The sequence below is a fragment of the Triturus cristatus genome, chromosome 1_1 (genome assembly GCF_964204655.1).
Source record: "Triturus cristatus chromosome 1_1, aTriCri1.1, whole genome shotgun sequence".
NCBI classification, from domain to species: Eukaryota; Metazoa; Chordata; class Amphibia; order Caudata; family Salamandridae; genus Triturus; species Triturus cristatus.
Window position 1 is genome coordinate 238897559 of NC_140579.1, and position 14958 is coordinate 238912516.

Sequence of the window (14958 nt, forward strand, 5' to 3'; positions counted from 1 at the left end):
AACTACCACTGTACTGCGTGATTTGCTGTGTTGGCCTGCTGTGGCTGCTTCTGTCTTGGGCAGTGAAAGGACTGGACTGAACTTTCTGCAATCTACTTTTGTGAGTTTCTCCAAGGGCTTGAGGTAAAGCTTACCCCCTGTTCAAGAAGTCTCAGGAACAGCAGGGGGCGCTAGGTGGCGCACGACCAAGATGGCCGTACGCCTGTGAGGCTCTAGCCTAGTCGGGCAGGAAAATATACGTTAAGCACATCCTGACGCCGAGAACGTATATTCGAAGTCACCGCGAGCCAGCTGATGAGATGCTGAAACCGGCGATACTAAATTCATGTGCCTTGCCTGGAGAAGTTGCCTGACACGCTGCTGCTGTTGCTGTGGGTGGCAATTCCCGCTTCTGTGTGGAGCCTGCATACCGGCGCTCGAGTTGGGAGAGCCCGAGGCCGCTGCGGCACGACCGTAGCTGATCAGAAAGAGTCACGCTGACGGAGGGCACCTCCCGCCTTGCCTGGCGGATTACCGAAGAGGTGAGGCGGAGGCGGGTACGGAGCCGCGTGAAGACACTGGCGCTGACTTCTTATATCTGACGCTGCGTGTGGAACTGCGAGCCGGAGCCCCGGGACCAGAAACACGCACTGCTGCGGAGCGGCGGTCCTGCGGCGCGCATTCATTGCAGCGGATGAGAGATAACTCGTGGCGGCCCGAGAAGGTTCGTAGGACACACTTGCTGGCCTCATGGGATCGCCCATATAAGCAGAGCCTGAAGTCAGTGCCACCATTGTGCTGCATGCACGCGCACTGAAAGGGGCAGCCTCCATTTTAACTGCCTGACCTGCCACAGCCTGCAGTGGATACGCTTTCCCCAGAGGTCTGGACGGGGTTGAGGTGAGCAGTGTGGGGTCCCCGGTCGGCTACCTGTGGTGTGCTGGGCCAATGGCCCCCCAACCAGTGCTGATTAGCTACCTGCCACTATAGTTGAAGGACAGCCTGCACCTGGCGACCATTTTGTGCTGTATGTGCTGCGGTGGATCTGCGCTTCTGGGGAAGGACGTATAAACATAGTTGAAAGGTGTGGGGTGCTGCGATGTTACATACCCCCCTGGGACCTTTGTGGAGCTCTGGGCTTCCCGGCAGCGCCTTTGGACATTAGGAGCCCCAGCTTGGTTATGGTACCACTGAAACTTGTGAGCGGCTTTTTGTCGATATATTAGATGGACATTGCTTCATTGCTACCAAGGCTGTCCGCGAGGCCGGCGTGCTAGATATTAATTCAGCTTGGCACCAGGAGGCTGGTATTTATGCACAGATTGGAGGGCGCTGGCTGCATTGCTCTAAGAGGGACAGTTGTCATCCCTGACTTGCGGAGGCCGTGGGCGTGAGTGACATCGCTGGGGGCTCGGCTTGGGGCCACTTCACTGATTCCAGCGCTGCAAGATGGGACGCACGGATGCCAAGCAAACTAAACTCCCGTTCGAAACGCGGAAGGCACCCAAATCGTCATCGCAGGGGCATGCAGACTCGGATGCCTCGGAGGCGCCGGATGATGACTGGAAGGCCCTTCTGCTGGGTGTGAAGCAAAGCCTCACGACTATAGGCACTAAAATTGATACAATTAACATGCGCATGGAGGCTGTGGTGAACAAACTGGACCAGCATGAGCAGAGTCTAAAAGAAGCTGAGACTAGGGTTTTGGACCTAGAGGATGGCGCTGCCACAAGTAAGGGGCAATTATCACAAATGGACAAGTTGCTCAAGATAATAGCCGACAAAAACAAGGATTTGGATGTTCGGTCCCGAAGAAATAATGTTCGCATCCTTGGCCTGGCAGAATCCACCAATGTGGGTCGCATGGAAGACTTCATTGAAAGGTTGGTTGCGGACCTATTTGGCAGAGACTCCTTTTCAACGCACCTTACGGTGGAAAGAGCGCACAGATCGCTGGGGGCTCGCCCGCCCCCGGGAGCGCCGCCACGACTGGTGATAGCCCGATCGATTTTTGAACTATCGGGACAGGGATGCGGTCCTGCGCCTGGCTCGTGAAAAGAAACAGGTTCAATATGAGAACACTACCTTGGCATTCTACCCAGATTTCACACCATCGGTTCAGGAGGCCAGACGTAAGTTCCCTGCAGTAAAAAAAAAAGCTCCAGGCGCAGGGCATCCCTTATGCTATGCTATATCCGGCGAGGTTGCGGATAACGCATCAGAGTAAGCAGCACTTTTTCCAGAATCCGCAGCAGTCTGAGGATTACCTTAAACAGCATCGGCAGGTGGCGTCCAAGACGTCGGAGGCACGGAGTCGCTCCAGATCCCACTCTCCACTATCGGACCCCGACTAAGACCTGTAATGGGTGCTGATTCTCCTATGGTTCTTCGCAATATCTTGGTTCTGCTGACTGGTTCGTAATTGGTGATGGACTATTATATCTTATGCAATAGGCAAACTGTCCTGCTTGGCATCTCCCCTCTGTCCCAAGGTATCTGCCCGCTTATAAGCGAAGCAGTGAATGGGTGAAAGTAAGGAGGGAGAGGGCGGGTCGTGAGCCCCTGGCGTTCCCCCATGAGGGCATACCCCCATTAATATGGAAGCGAGGGACAGCAAATGTGGGATACGGATGGTTGGTGTGGCGGGGAGGGTTAATATGCCCGGCATGTTGGGGAAGCTGGTGTTGGTGGCGGGTGGGTCGTGCACGGTTGCCGGTTTATGGTTTGTTCAACTTCCGATAGTTCTCGATACAGGGTTGAGCACAGCCTTTTATAGCAATCACAACAACAAACACCGTACGTGATATGAACGGGTTTAAGATAGCATCATGGAATGTGCGAGGTCTGAACAACCCCAGGAAGAAGAGGCAGATACTTGGGTATTTAGATAGACACCATATCTCCGTGGCTATGTTACAGGAAACACACCTAAGCCCTGGTACCGAAGCTTTGTTCGCCTCGAGGTGGGCTTCACACCGCTGCTATGCATGCTACTCCAATTACTCTTGTGGGGTTGCTATTGTATTCAAAAGGGGGATGCCGTTTGTACCTGGTGGGATGGACGCAGATCCTGGCGGTAGGTTTTGTCTTACCTGGGGAAGGCTCCATTCCTATGATGTGACGTTCGTTAATTATTGTGGCCCCAACACTCGTGACCCTCAAGTTCTTAATCGGCTGTGGAATAAAATCCAAGAGATAGGCACCACCTATGTCATATGGGGGGGGGGGAAATTTTAATACGGTATTGCAACCGCGGCTGGACAGATCTAGGGGTGCACCTGCACACTCCACACTCACTCACAGAACACTGCGAGATATAGTAACAGATAATCGTCTACTTGACTCTTGGAGGCACATGCATCCTGAGCTGCAGGAGGGTACACACTACTCAGCGGTACACTCATCCTAGGCCAGACCAGATTGCTTGCTCATATCAATTGGCATGACGCACTGGCTGCATGACACAACCCTCCTGGCCCGTACGTATTCGGACCACTCCCCAGTGGTGGTGGAGCTTTATGCTCCTTTGCAGCACTCCCCATACACTAGTTGGCGTCTTAACCCGGCGCACCTGCATGACATGGTGTTTAAAATGGAACTGGAGCAGGATGTCCGAGATTTCTTTGAACGCAACATCAAGTCTGTGTCTAGTATAACTACCGTCTGGTAAGTGTTTAAAGTGACAGTTCGTGGAAGGTGCTTGTCCAAGGAGGGGGGGGTGGGGGTTAGTTCTCAAGATGCTGCGCAGGGACCTCTCTAGGTTGGAGGCAGAGCTAAAAAAATTGGAGCAGGATGTGAACGTCCAACCAACTCACGAGGCTTATATGGGGTGGGAAGCAAGCACGCCTTAACCTTAACACGCTCATGCTGCCATACCACCAAGGGGGTTTGAAGTTCGGGATTTTGAATTTTATTACTATTGTGCACAGGCTCATTTTGCCACCTATTGGTTCCATCCACCGCCCTTTATGCCACATTTGGCGGTTGAAGATGGGTATATGGCTCCAATCCCGCCGTCCGGTTATCTGTTCACTAAAGTGAAGGAGAGGGCTCGTGATCCATCAACTGTGGACTGTACTATACTGGCCTGGCACCAGATAGCCCACAAGCTAGGGAACCCTATGCTATATTCCCCCAAAATGTCTTTGTCGCGTAACCCCCTGATACGAGTAACGTGGGAAGGAATATGTCACAAGATGCTCGATCGCCTCCAATAATCCACATGGGGGGACCTGTATATAGCGGGGCAGTTCCGCTCAAAGGAGCAATTCTTTGGAACACACACACCAACAGTTATGGACATGTTTTTATATACCAGACTCCGACAGAGTATTAAGGCAGTGACCCCAGATTTCCCCGCAGAGCCAGTTACACTAGCTCCTTTGCATGCTTTTTTGCAGAAAGAACCCCCCAACACGCTATATCTCTCTTATATCAGCATACACAGAAGGCAGTGCCCACCCGCCCTGTAAGGGCCAGAAGTGAATGGGATAGAGATTTGGATTCCCCGCTGACAGATGACCAGTGGGAACTTAGCTGCACGCAGACTGTAGCCATTACCAGTAACAGTACACTGCGCCTTATTCATTTTAAGTTCTTACACCGATTGTATTATTCCCCGGCCAAGCTTTAAAGACTTCACCTTAGAGATAATGATCTACGTGTGCGCTGCAGATGGGAGGAGGTGGATTTTTTCCACCTGGCATGGAGCTGCCCTTTGGTGGCGGAATTCTGGGCGCAGACGTTCAATGGTTTATAGGGCATGATAGGGGCCCGGGTGCAGCCATGCCCACTACTAGGCCTCCTGGGCCTGATTCAAGCGGTTAATACAAAATATAAAACATTTCTAGCAATGGGACTGCTATTGGCAAAACGGCAAGTTGCATGTCGATGGGGGAGGGGGTCGGGCCCCCAAGTTTAAAGATTGGATTCACTCGATGACCACCTGGCAAGAGCACATGCACGAGTATGCCGACCTCCTGCCCACTAAGTCGCGCCCAAAGGATATTTGGGGTCCATTAACCTCATACCTGATAGACCAGGCGGTGAGGAATGGCGAGGTGGATGGAGAAGGTAGTTCAGAGACAAATCGTGAGGCGGAATCTGACTCCTTGGCCTTACAGGAGGGGCACCCCAAGGGGTGATTCTTTTCACTGCCAGGACAGCTGTACTGAGATTACGGGCTGAGTATGTTGCACATTATTTAAGTTGTACGCGGTGGGTGTTCTTGGACACTGGGAGGGGGGGTTCCTGTGCCTGGGAACCTTGAGTATTTAATGTCGTTTTGACCTACGCATGTTCCGTGATAAAAGGTGGAATACGTCAGGATGCCAATAGACTGTGCCGACCGATATCGGACTGCAGCATGAGACTACCGAGACTGCATCGACATTGGGGGGGATAGGGCGGGGGGGAAGAGTTTACTACATGTTTATTCTGGTACGGGAAGGCGTTCTATACAAATGTCCTGATGTGTAATATGCTCTGGTGTTTCCTATCACACTGATGTACCGTACTAATTTTTCAATAAAGGTTTTTCAAACTTAAAAAAAAAAAAGTCTCAGGAACAGCAAAGACTTCAAGCCCGATGCCACTGCCGACTCCGTGTCCTGAAGGCACTGCAGAGGGCACCGCCGCAATGCCGCACCACAACCTTGGTCTCACCGACAACGCCTGTCGACGCCGCCACCGAGCCGCTGCTTGCACTGCGACCTGTAGGCACCGCACCGCCTCGCTTCACACCGAAGCTTTGGCACCGTAATGAGCACTGCCACAACGCCAAACCACGACCCTGGTTTCACCGACAACACCTGCTGACGGCGTCACTGAGCCGCTGCTCGCACTGCGACCTGTGGGCACCGCACTCCGCACCGCCTCGCTTCACGACGACGCCTTGGTATCCCCGACGACGCTGCTTGCACCGTGGTTCGAGGGCACCGCTCGTAAAGTTACACGACGCACCCCCCTCATCCCGCACCTAACAACGGGCAAGGCACCATCCGCGTGGAAGAAATTTAGTCCCCCTTAATTGAAAAAGCCATTGGTGGATGTTAATGACCCGAGTATCTACCGCCTAATCTCTCCGCTCCCGTACCTGGTAAAGATTGTTGAGAAATCTGCCAATAAATTACTAGCTGGCCTTTTAGAACACCATGCACTGTTAGAATTAGAGCAAATGGGCTTTAGACCAGCACGTGGAATGGAAGCAGCGTTAATCCTGGCAATGGGTGAACTGAGGATGATGATTGACAGAGGTCAGGTTGAGGGCTGATATCAGATCTATCAAGTGCATTTGATACCGTCAACCATCATATCCTACTGGGCAGACTAAAAGAGACAGGAGTGGAAGACACTTTCATGAACTGGGTCTAATCATATCTGTCAGGTAGATATCAAGCAATCTCCCTCCTCCCTTCTGGTCATAGTTTAAGAACATTGCACATGGGGTACCACAGGGATCGGCCTTAAACCCTATCCTTTTAATGTCTATCTACGGCCACTGCTAACACTGAACAAATCATTTGGGCTGCCATTTATAAACTTTGGTGACACCCAATCAATACTGTCCCTAGACAATAACTGTATGACCCAGATAGAAAAATGACACTCCTGTCTAACTGTGATGGCAAACTGGCTCAGAAGGAACACATTTAAACTGAATGGAAGTAAAACAGAGTTTCTGTGCTGCTCCCCTTCCACAGTAATATATCTTCTCTCGAACAATTTTTGGCTCTAGACTAGTGATGAGGATCATATATCAGCCCAGTCAGTCCGAAATCCAGAGGTCCATATTGATCAGAAGCTTTCTATGGAAACCATTATAAACAAACAGCAGCTACTTGCAATGGACTGATGAGAAATGTAAGAAATATTGCTCCATTAATACCACACCCAGCGAGAAACCTGGTAGTGCAATGTACAGTGCTAAGTAGAATTGATTACTGTAATGCACTTCTGTTGGGAGCTCCAGATTATTTATTTAAAAGGTTACACAGGATACAAGTAATGGCTGAAAAACTGGCACTGATAAATCCAGATTTGATTCTGCTTCAAGTACCTTGAAGGAGCGTCACTGGCTACCAGTCTACCAGAAATAAGTATTTTCAAAGCAATGTGTATACTCTATAAAGAACAGGACCGAATCTACTTCAAAGCAAATTCTGCCATTATAAACTTCGAAGACCCTTACGATCTTTGTCAGTGAACCTTGTTTGTGTGCCAAGCTTTAGGAAAACAAGGATGGGCGGGAGATCTTTCCAAGTCAAGGCAGCTCAGTTATGGAACAGTCTATAAAACTCCCTCAGAGCTAATGGAAATCTGCTGAGTTTTAGGAAGAACCTAAAAATGTAGCTCTTCCCTAAGTAGAGTATTAAGAAAGGTTTCTTATGTGTTTTTGGTGGTTTAATAGCACCGCGATACTTGTCAGGTGAGCGATGCGCTTTACAAACTGCTAATAATAATAGTATAATAATGAGGAGGCTCAATGGGAAGCCAAACCTTATTTTTAATTTGGAAAGCAAAATATATAAAAATATAGTGAATTTAATAGCGAGCATGACTGTATCTGCGAGATTGTTTTGCAAAGTGAAACCCAGTATCACACTGTCCTGGAATACATTCTTTCGCAAAAGCCGCCCTTAGGAAGGACACTGAATCACTTGTACCAAAAGTAGTCCCTGGACAGAGCGAATTCATAGACAGCCCAATATTAATTATATTTTAATATATCATAACACTGCATGGCTCAGTGCATAAATATGTGTACGATATATGTGCAGGATCGGCTATTCCCAGATATTTTCTCCATCTGATTTTCAAAATCAGAGGGAGAAAATGTCAGTACATGAATCCCTTAATATAGGTATGCATTTTGTTTATAAGGAACAAAGTTAGCTAAAAAGCAAGGGGTACTGCATGAGGCAGAGTGTGTAGTCCACAGCATGCTCTATGGAAGAAGGGAATACAACGGAAAAGAAAAATGAATGTATTCTCCCGCTTCATCGGGGAGATAGGGCATAAGGCAGAGGGGAGGGATAGAGGTAAGAAGTCAGAGGGCTTGGGTGAAGTGACACACTCCTTAATGAGTTCATCCATGAGTAGGTTATACTTTAAGAAGATGTTGCTTCAAGAGATGTCTTGAACTCTTCTGGAAATAGAACAGACAGGGCTTGCCTGAACTGGGATTGAGCTCCCTACCCTCAGTGCATAGCTGAAGAGTTTGCTTAGCTTCATTTCTGTCTCAAATGTTTTTATTCTCAGTGTGGTGATACTACTGTGTGTTCAACTGGAGTTTTGATTTTGGTCATGTGAGGTGCTGGGATTAAATATTTTGTAGATGACACAGGAGGTCTTGAATATAATGTGAGCAGGCAGAAGGAGCCAGTGGAGTTCGCTGACTGTTGGTATAGATCTGCCATATTTAGGAAGGCTTTTGGACGTTTGCATATAGTATACTCTTCAGTGGACTCACCCGGGTTCATCGAGATTATAAAGTACCAGTGCTTAGCTGGCCACTTCTAGACCTTCACTTTCCAAAGCAGGGGCATGCAGTGCTAGATGGTTTTTGGTGTATGTACAGTGTGGATCTTGAAACCAAGGGTGTTGTCTAAGTGGGAGTGAGAGACTTTGCTGTCGGAGAGTGAAAGCATCCAGATTCAAATTTAAAAGCTATTCTAGCAGTTCCCTTAGTAGGACAATGTCACAATTTGAAGATACGTTTAGGTACAGTTGGGTGTCATCCACATACTGGTGAACACAGACGCCTTTGCCAGTGAGCAGGGATCCCAGGGGCACCATACAGGTTTAGAGGAACTATAAAGCAAAAACAAAAGTCAGGATGATGTGATATCAAAGGCCAGACACATGAGAACTTGTTGCCTCTATTTCCTGAGAAGAAGTGTTTATCAGTATCAGTGAGTGTATTGATACACTCCCTCCTTGTCTTTTCTAACCCTTTTCTTGTGTTTCGTAATAAAGGGGGGCTGACGGTAAACAAGATCCTGACAATTTTGGTAGCCATCTGGGTATGAATGAGTGGGAGGAAGCCTTGCCCTGAACACCATTGTTTTGAAATTCAATTAAAAAAGAAGAAAACCTAGAAAAGGAAAATTATATTCACCCTGTAAGCATTAACCCTGGGCAGAGTTGGCGTAGTGCCACTATGCGGAGTTCCACAGAGTTATGCAAAAAATAAGTGGAACAGGAGCTCACATCCTGCGGCCAGCCGAGGATCTGTGTGCCCGGGACGGGGGTCCCTTTTGCCCGGGCAGGCTCCCAGATCCCCCCGGCCTGGCTGGGTTAAGAAGGGCCCTGGGCCTGGGTTTCAGGCAGGGCCTGGGTTCTGGGAGCCCCATCCTGCAGCCTGCCAAGGGTCTGTCTGCGGGGGACAGGGGCCGGGGGAGGCTCCCCCCCCCCCATCCCCGGCCTGGCTGGGTTCAGAAGTAGGGACCGGTTCCAGGGCCTGGGCTCTGGCGGGCCCTGGGGTGGAGGGACCCCCACGTCCTGTGAACTGGGGGTCTGGATGCCCATCACAGGGGTCCATCGGGCCAGGGCAGGCCTCCCCAACTTCGCCTGCGTGTCAAGGGGCCTGCGGGCCCCGGGTCAGAGTTCCGTTGGGGGGCCCCCCACCCTTACAACCCCGTGCCCAAAACCCAGCTAAGGGCTCTGATGAGCCCCTGGGAAGCAGAGCCCCCGAGCCCTGCATGGACAGGCAGGAGCCCTACGGGGAAGGTTTGGGGCGGGCAGACTGGCGTCCTTCGGGCCCGGACATCTGGTTGCGCCTTTCCCCTCAGCCATATGGTCTCGCGCAATGCTTTCTAATGGGGTGACCATATGGCCGGGCCGGCCTGGAAGTCCCGATGAGGTCTCACCTGCCTTCCCGATCCCAGCCAGGGCTCCAGGAGGTCAGGCACCCCCGTGACCTGGGTCCCCTCCGTCACTCGGTGTGCACGGGTTACCAGAAAGAAAGGTAGCTTTCCTCTGGATTACTAGGGACAGGGTATGCCGGAACTGCTTCTGGGCTGGCGGTTCTCAGCCGGGGACTAGGTGGGCTGGACCGGGTAGCACTTTACCCCGCCTGAAGCTCCGTCCTCCAGCCTGCCGCGTGGTAAAGTGCCCGGGACGAGCTCCATCAGGCCCTGGCGGGACTCCCTTGGGCGTCCGGGCCCGAGAGCTCTGGCTGGGCGCTCCCTACACCGGGCTCCGTCCGCTCCTCTGCCCTGGGCCCAGGGCCCATCGGGCCTTCCCCAGCTCAGTTTGGGTTCAGGAGCTCTGGCAGGCGCCCTATGTGGCCCTCAGGTGGAGGGTACCCTCCCCACCCCGGGCTCCGTTCTCAGGCATGCCGCGTGGCAGGGCTCCCGGTACCCGGTCCATGAGGAGGCCTCCACTGCGCATGCCGGCCCGAGACCTCCAGCCGCGGCTTAGAAGACCGGGCTCCGTCCCCCTGCTCTGCCATGGTCTCAGGATGGGGGGTCCGTCGGGACCAAGCAGGCTTCTTTCCTGCTTTGCCCACCTGTCAGGGTGCCTGGGGGACCCTGGGTTGGAGGCCCGTCGTGGACCCCCCCTCCGCAGCCCTGGGCCCTAGGCCCAGCCGGGGTCTCTAATCCCCCGGGACGTAGAGCCCCCGAGCCCTCTGAAGGGCTGGCGGGAGCACCCTCTCGAAGTCTCGGGGCAGGCAGATTGGCGTCCTTCATGCCCGGCCATTTGGTCGCGCCTTCCCCCTCGGCCATCTGGTCGTGCGCAGTGCTTTCCAATGGGGCGATCAGATGGCTGGGCTGCCACGGAAGTCCCGATGAGGGCACGGTTGCCTCCCCGATCCCAGCCAGGGCTCCAGGAGGTCGGGTGCGTCTACGCCTTGGGTCCCCTCAGTCTCGCGGTGCGCACGGGATACCAGACAGGGGGGGTACCCTTCCATTGGATTACTAGGGACAGGGTACTCCAAAACCCCTCTCGGCCTAGCGGTTATCAGCCGGCAGCCAGATGGTGCCCAGGATGGGGGCCTGCAGGCTCGGGGAGACCTCACCTCTGCCCGGGAGCCCTGAAGGTGTCCAGGGGACCCAGGCTTAGTCTCAGTCTCCTGGCCTGCTGCTCTGCCAGGAGCCCGAGACAGGGTTCTGCTGGGCCCGGGTAGCCTCCCCCTGCTTGGCTGGGTTCAGGAGCTCAAGTTGGGGCCCTGGGGAGGGCAGCCTCCCCACCCTGGGCTCCGTCCTCTGGCGTGCCACATGGAAGGGTGCATGGGACGGGGTCCCGTGGGTCCGGGGAGGCTTCCCCTGCGCCTCTGGGGCCGGGAGCCCCGAGGAGGTCCAGGGGCCCGCCGGATCCTGGGTCAGGCGCTCCAGGCCTGGGCCCTATCCCCCGGCCTGCTGCTATGCCAAAGGCCAGAGACAGGGTTTACTTTGTGCCTGTGGAGCCCCCCTTGCTTGGCTAGGTTCAAGAGCCCCGTCTGGGGCCCTGAGGGCCCCTAGGCAGGGCGGCCTCTCCACCCTGGGCTCCATCCTCGGGCCTGCCGCGTGGCAGGGTCCAGGGGCCCCACTGGGCTCCGGGTCAGGTGTTCCAGCCCTGGGCCCTATCCCCTGGCCTGCCGCTATGCCAAAGGCCCGAGACGGGGTTCTGTTGTGCCCGGGGAGCCCCACCTCGCTTGGCTGGGTTCAGGAGCTCCGTCTGGGGCCCCTGAGGGCCTCTGGGAGGGCGGCCTCCCCACCCCGGGCTCCGTCCTCAGGCCTGCCGCTTTGCAGGGCGCCCAGGACAGGGTCCCACGGGTCCGGGCCTGCACCTCTGGGCCTGGGAGCCCCGGCTGGGTCTAGGGGCCCCGCCGGGCCCTGGGTCAGGTGCTCCAGTCCTGGGCCCCTTCCCCCGGCCTGCTGCTCTGCCAATGGCAGAGGGGAAGCCTTGAACGGGGCGCCCAGGCCGTCTTGCCGCGCGGGCAGTGGACGGACGGCATTGCCGTCCTCCTGCCTCTCCTGCGCTTGCAGGTGGGTGAACGTTTTCAAAAAGCTGCCTGTGACTCTTGGTGGTGGATCACTCGGCTCGCACGTTGATGAAGAACGGTCTGAGGGTCGCTCGATGGTCAATCGCTCCGGGGCTTCCCTGGGACACAGCTGAGGCAGTCGCAGGGTCAGCTCCACTTCCCTTCGTCCCTCCCACAAGGTCAGACCCCCTGATCTCCCGTGGCAGGGTCCCTCACTGGGTCCTGCCACGGAGGTAAGCCACCGGCGTGCCTAGCCCCGCTTCCCCACCTCGGCGGGGAGGCGGGTTCGGGCCGGTCCCAGGCCGACTGGCTGTGTGCCACGCTTGGCTGCCTGTGGTGTCCCACTAGCGCCCGACTTCCTGGGGAGGGCGAAACCTCTCCAGATCCGATTCGGGGAAAGAGGGCGCGCACTGCTGGGACCCCAGGCCCATGCTCTGGCAGGGGCCTGGCCTTCCCCGGCAGCGCCCCTTGATGCTTCGGCGTTTTTTCCGACTACGACCTCAGATCAGACATGGCTACACACTGAATTTAAGCATATTACTAAGCGGAGGAAAATAAACTAACTAGGATTCCCCCAGTAATGGTGAGTGAAGAGCCTAGCGCCGAAACCCCACCCGGCGGCGGGCACGGAAAATGTGGAGTACAGAAGACCGACTCCCCGGCTTCGCTCAGGGGTCCCAAGTCCTTCTGGTCAAGGCTCACCCCGCGGACGGTGTTAGGCTAGTAGCGGCCCCTGGCACGCCAGGATCAGGTCTTCTCGGAGTGGAGTTGCTTGGGAATGCAGCCCAAAGTGGGTGGTAATCTCCATCTAAGGCTAAATACGGGCACAAGACCGATAGCCAACAAGTACTGTAGGGAAAGTTGAAAAGAACTTTGAAGAGAGAGTTCAAGAGGGCGTGAAACCGTTGAGAGGTAAACGGGTGGGGTCCATGCAGTTCGCCCGGAGGATTCTTCATGGCGAGAAGGTCGGTGGCCCATGAGTTCCAGATCCCCTCTGCGGGCTAGGCACCCGGGCCCTACCCGGCCCCCGCAGGGCGTATTCTCCTCCACGGCGGGGCGCTGCGACCGGCTCCAGGTCGGCTGGGAAGGCTTCACGTGGCAGGTGGCCCTCAGCTCTGGCAGAGGGTGTTACAGCCCCCCTGACAGCAGCTTTGCTGTGTCCATGGGGCCGAGGGAGATTCAACTGCCTCCACGCCCTCCCCCAGGCACCTGCTCCTGGCCGAACCTAGGGGCACGCCGGGGTGGGGAAGGGGGGACGGAGCACCCTGTTCCCGGCTTGACTGTCGACTGGGGCGGACTGTCCTCAGTGCGCCCCTACTGCGTCACGTCGTGGGGCGGGGAAGCCTACGCCGGGCACCAGAGGCCTGCGGTGTTCTCGGTTACCCACCTGACCCATCTTGAAACACGGACCAAGGAGTCCAACACATGCGCGAGTCGGAGGTCCGAGGGAAACCCTGTGGTGCAATGAAGGTGAGGACCGGCGTGCGCCAGCTGAGGTGGGATCCGGCCGCGCTTACAGCGGCCACTGGCACCACCGGCCCGACTTGCCCGCTCTGTCGGGGAGGTGGAGCATGAGCTTGCGTGATAGGACCCGAAAGATGATGAGCTATGCCTGGGCAGGGCGAAGCCAGAGGAATCTCTGGTGGAGGTTCGTAGCGGTCCTGACGTTCAAATGGATCATCCGACCTGGGTATGGGGCGAAAGATTAATCGAACCTAGTAGCTGGTTCCCTCTGAAGTTTCCCTCAGGATACCTGGCGCTCGGAGTCCCCAGTTTTATCTGGTGAAGCTAATGATTAGAGATCTGGGGCCGAAACGATCTCAACCTATTATCAAACTTTAAATGGGTAAGAAGCCCGGCTCGCTGGCGTGGAGTCAGGCATGGAATGCGAGTGCCTGGTGGGCCACTTTTGGTAAGCAAAACTGGCGCTTGCGGGATGAACCGAATATCAGGTTAAGGTGACGATGCCGATGCAGACCCCAGAAAAGGTGTTGGTTGATATAGACAGCAGGACGGTGGCCATGGAAGTCGGAATCTGCTAAGGAGTGTGTAACAACTCACCTGCCGAATCAACTAGCCCTGAAAATGGATGGCACTGGAGCGTCGGGCCCATACTCAGCCATCGCCGGCGCTGAGAGCCGGGTGGGCTAAGCCGTGATGAGTAGGAGGGCCGCTGTTGTGTGCACGGAAGCCTGGGATGAGGGCCTGGGTGGAGCCACCGCAGATGCAGATCTTGGTGGTAGTCGCAAATATTCAAATGAGAACTTTTTTTTTATTTTTTTTATTAGCAGTTTTAAAGTATACAAGTCAAGTATAACCATAACATTTTGGTCACAGTACAACAACATCCGTCATCCTTTTTCATTCCTATTCAAAGTGCCTCTACACCCTCCGCCCACCAGTGCAGTTATTATGAGCACTTAGTTTACTTGATGCCGCTGTAAGTATTGAGTCAAGTATTTCCAATAGTCTCTCGGTTTTGACCTGGCTGGAAGTTCTTTTTCATATGTCTGTAGTGTATCCTTACAATACGTTAAGTCAGAGATCCAGGCTTTGATTTTTGGAGCCTTCCTGCCATTCCAACACAGTGAAATTCTCCGTTTGGCCAAGAGTAGCGAAATCACACAGAACTTGCGCTTTTGGGCCTGCACCCCAGGAATTAGACCCAGCAAACATGTGCGAACAGTGCATCCCACTTCGCTGCCCACCATAACCCCCAACATCTGCGTTACTTGTGACCAGTATTCCGTAATCGCCCTACAAGACCATGCTAGATGTACAAAGTCCGCCCCCTCTTCATTGCACCGGCCACATCTAGAATCAGAACGCGATCCATATCTATGTAGCCTAGCAGGCGTGTAGTATGTCTGGTGTAGGTACTTAAAGTGGAGAATACGTAGATTGCCATTAGGTGTTAACATACCAGTCAGTGCGCAGGCTACAGCCCACCCCTCCCCTGTCAAGGGTACATCTAGGCAGCTATTCCATTTCTCCATTGCTTTATGTGTATTTGC

General features: G+C 54.2%; 1 long non-coding RNA gene and 1 pseudogene across 1 annotated transcript in view; both read left to right on the top strand.

The window, feature by feature from the left end:
- LOC146870068 (uncharacterized) overlaps positions 1–14958 on the top strand; it is a 107819-nt gene that overhangs the window by 21782 nt on the left and 71079 nt on the right. The window lies entirely within an intron of this gene.
- On the top strand, positions 12440–14276 carry LOC146870069 (28S ribosomal RNA; annotated as a pseudogene).